We start from the raw sequence: 4,596 nt of genomic DNA, 5'->3' as shown, positions 1-4,596 counted from the left end.
AACCCACAGCCAACATCGTTCTCAAGGGTGAAAAACTGAAATCATTTTCTCTAAAATCAGGAACAAGACAAGGATCCCCACTCTCACCACTATTATTCAACACAGCTTCAGAAGTTTTAGCCACAGCAGTTAGAGAAGAAAAAGAAATAAGAGGAATCCAAATCGGAAAACAAGAAGTAAAGCTGTCACTGTTTGCAAATGACATGATACTACATAGAGAGAATCCTAAAGATGCTACCAGAAAACTACTAGAGCTAATCAATGAATCTGGTAAAGTAGCAGGATACATAATTAATGCATAGAAATCTCTTGTATTCCTAAACACTAATGATGAAAAATCTGAAAGTGAAATTAAGGAAACACTCCCATTTACCATTGCAACAAAAAGAATAAAATACCTAGGAATAAACCTACCTAAGGAGACAAAAGACCTGTATGCAGAAAACTATAAGACACTGATGAAAGAAATGAAAGATGATACAAACAGATGGAGAGATATATCATGTTCTTGGATTGGAAGAATCAACATTGTGAAAATGACTATAGTACACAAAGCAATCTACAGATTCAACGCAATCCCTATCAAACTACCGATGGCATTTTTCACAGAGCTAGAACAAAAAATTTCACAAGTGGTATGGAAACACAAAAGACCCCGAATAGCCAAAGCAATCTTGAGAAAGAAAAACGGAGCTGGAGGAATCAGGTTCCCTGACTTCATACCATACTACAAAGCTACAGTAATCAAGACAGTATGGTACCGGCACAAAAACAGAAATAGAAATATAGATAAATGGAACAGGATAGAAGGCCCAGCGATAAACCCACGCACATAAGGTCACCTTATCTTTGATAAAGGAGGCAAGAATATACAATGGAGAAAAGACAGCCTCTTCAATAAGTGGTGCTGGGAAAACTGGACAGCTACATGTAAAAGAATGAAATTAGAACACTTCCTAACACCATACACAAAAATAAACTCAAAGTGGATTAAAGACCTAAATGTAAGGCCAGACACTATACAACTCTTAGAGGATAACATAGGCAGAACACTCTATGACATAAATCACAGTAAGACCCTTTTTGACCCACCACCTAGAGAAATGGAAATAAAAATAAACAAATGGGACCTAATGAAACTTCAAAGCTTTTGCACAGCAAAGGATACCATAAACATGATGAAAACACAACCCTCAGAATGGAAGAAAATATTTGCATGAAGCAACTGACAAAGGATTAATCTCCAAAATATAAAAGAATCTCATGCAGCTCAATATCAAAAACACAAACAACCCAATCCAAAAATGGGCGGAAGATCTAAATAGACATTTCTCCAAAGAAGATATACAGATTGCCAACAAACACATGAAAGAATGCTCAACATCATCATTAGAGAAATGCAAATCAAAACTACAATGAGGGGCTTCCCTGGTGGCGCAGTGATTAAGACTCCGCCTGCCGATGCAGGGGACACAGGTTCATGCCCCGGTACCGGAAGATCCCGCATGCCGCGGAGCAGCTGGGCCCGTGAGCCATGGCCGCTGAGCCTGCGCATCCGGAGCCTGTGCTCCGCAAAGGGAGAGGCCACAACAGTGAGAGGCCCACGTACCGCAAAAAAAACAAAACAAAACAAAACCAAAACAAACAAACAAAACTACAATGAGGTATTACTTCACACCAGTCAGAATGGCCATCATCAAAATATCTACAAACAATAAATGCTGGAGGGGGTGTGGAGAAAAGGGAACCCTCTTGCACTCTTGGTGGGAATGTAAATTGATACAGCCACTATAGAGAACAGTATGGAGATTCCTTAATAAACTAAAAATAGAACTACCATATGACCCAGCAATCCCAGTACTGGGCATATACCCTGAGAAAACCATAATTCAGAAAGAGTCATGTACCACAATGTTCATTGCAGCTCTATTTACCATAGCCAGGACATGGAAGCAACCTAAGTGTCCATCGACAGATGAATGGATAAAGAAGATGTGGCATATATATATACAATGGAATATTACTCAGCTATGAAAAGGAACGAAATTGAGTTATTTGTAGTGAGGCGTATGGACTTAGAGTCTGTCATACAGAATGAAATAAGTCAGAAAGAGAAAAACAAATACCGTATGCTAATACATATATATGGAATCTAAAAAAAAAAAAGAAAAAATGGTTCTGATCAACCTAGACACAGATGTAGAGAATGGACTTGAGGACACGGAGGGGGAAGGGAAAGCTGGGACGACGTGAGGGAGTGGCATGGACATATCTACACTACCAAATATAAAATAGATAGCTAGTGGGAAGCAGCCGCATAGCACAGGGAGGTCAGCTGGGTGCTTTGTGACCACCTAGAGGGGTGGAGTAGGGAGGGAGGGAGGGAGATGCAAGAGGGAGGGGATATGGGGATATATGTATACATATACCTGATTCACTTTGTTATACAGCAGAAACTAACACAACATTCTAAAGCAATTATACTCCAATAAAGATCTTAAAGAAAAAAAATTCATGCTAATAATTTCTAAATTTCAACTTAGAATAGCATTAAATAGCAATTTTTTAAAAAGACAAATCAAGAGAGAAACCGTGGAAGAAAGGAAAGCTTGATATTTTTAGTACTTATGACGGCACTTTTCCCACTTTTTGAACGAGGGGCTCCACAAATTATATAGCTGCTGCTGTTGGTCAGTAGTGATATTAAATGAGAAAGACCTCAAATTTTTAGGAAATAGATCCAGGAGGCTCTCATTTCCCTGTAATTGAAAGCAACCTGCTCACTTTGGGTTTGATTATCATTTTTTATTTTTCATTTCCCACAACCAGTAAAAAAAAAAAAAAAAAAAAATCAGCGCAGGTACAAGGATCCAATTTTTAAAAATCATCAGAGTAAAAAGAAGGCCACAGCCCTGCCCGGGTTTAACTTACATATTTACAGGCTGTGTGACACGGGTGTGGCTGCAGAAGCAGTTTAAAAGGCAGGATTACGAAATATACAAAGTTGGTCTTTCTTAGTAGAAGCCAGCCTTGTTTCCAAATGAGAGCGCTTCATGACACAAATCACAGAACTATTTACTATATAACTTATGAAAAATGCTGCACATTGCATGAGTATAAATATAGAGTATCAATGGCTCTGTTTGGGAATCCGTATCTACACAGGGACGGTCAGGGGAAGGTTCAGTTTGGTACTTCAACCTATGAGAGTGATGGAGAAGCTAGGATCTGGGAGCACGTCTGCACTGACCCCTTTTCCCAGACTCGGTTGAAGCTCACTGAGTCTCTGGGGAGACCTGGGGTTGTTGAGGATGAGAAGCAAGGGAAAGAGGAGGTGTACATACCACAGGGGGCTCTTGAAGGCACAGAGAGGGCATCTGGGACCAGAAGGAGCACACTTCTTGGTCCCACAGACACACAAGGACCCCACTGCCACTTGATGACGTGCCCTGGTTTCTGACCTCAGTTTTGAGCTTCGCAGGCATGGAGAGCGGGCAGAAAATTAAAGTTCTTCTATCTATGGGAGTATGAGAGAATGCTGGGAAAGAGGTCCTGGCTTAGATGGGTGGACAGGTGGGTGGATGTATGGACAGAAGTTGACCACCGAAAGCTGACCCAGACAGTCATCTTGCACAGGACAGAGAGGCACAGAGCTGTTCCATGCTCAGGTGCTTCCTATGATTCAAGGGGGCACAGTGGAGGGGACTCAGAACCTGCATATCTTATTCCGAAAGGCTCAGCAGGGATGATTTTTATCAGCACTAAGCTTTAGCCAGAATGTCTGCCAATTTGGTTTCTAAATTAGCCAGGTTAAGAAGCACCCAAGGCCTTTGTGGCAGATGAAACATCTCCCCCAAATGTTCCCCATTTCCCAGCTCTCATCCTCCATCTGCCAGCTCAGGGATAGGACCACTCTCTTCTTATGACTGGAGCGCCGGGTGAGCCAAAGCTCTCTGAGACCCTCTCTGTAGCTCAGATGTGGTTCCCATCCTGGAGACTTGAGGGCACAGCAGGTAAACTACTGGGACTAACCCTCCCTGCCCGGGTGAGAAAACCCTGACAGGGGACGTGGGGAGCACTGAGAAGGGGGAAAGGCCCACATCTATGGTCCCCAACAATTACACCATTTCCCCTGAATCGGGCTGCTCTGGGACACATGGGGGCAACTGCTCTTGGTTGAAGCTGGTCTTTGGTAAAACAGAGAAGTCTGAGCTGGATCATAATAAAGAAAAGTGTTCGTGCATATGCACCTTTGACAAAGAAGCTGCCATAAATTCCTCCCTTGGGGCTTTTCCTTTGCAAGGGGATGGTCTGAAAAAAAGTCCTACTGACCAACCCAGCTGTGTGTGGCAGCGGGTGTGATCACCTCTCTGGCCAGGTTTCACTATCTAATTCTCTTCAGTGTTGTTCTGTGCCTTTCCAGGCCTGGAAGACCCAGGGAGCATGGGGCTGAGGTGAAACTACTGTGCGGGCTGATACGCTGGGCCAGGGAATGAGAGTCGGGACGGATGTCATTTCTCAACGGGGAACAAATCCTCCCGAGGTGGAGGAAGAGGTGGAGGTGGGGTCCTCCTCCGGCCTCCAGGCAGCTCCTAC

Source organism: Delphinapterus leucas, chromosome 5 (assembly GCF_059928025.1).
Source record: "Delphinapterus leucas isolate spDelLeu-1000000601 "Yukka" chromosome 5, BTC_Dleu_Yukka2, whole genome shotgun sequence".
NCBI lineage: Eukaryota > Metazoa > Chordata > Mammalia > Artiodactyla > Monodontidae > Delphinapterus > Delphinapterus leucas.
This window is presented reverse-complemented; position numbering follows the sequence as displayed.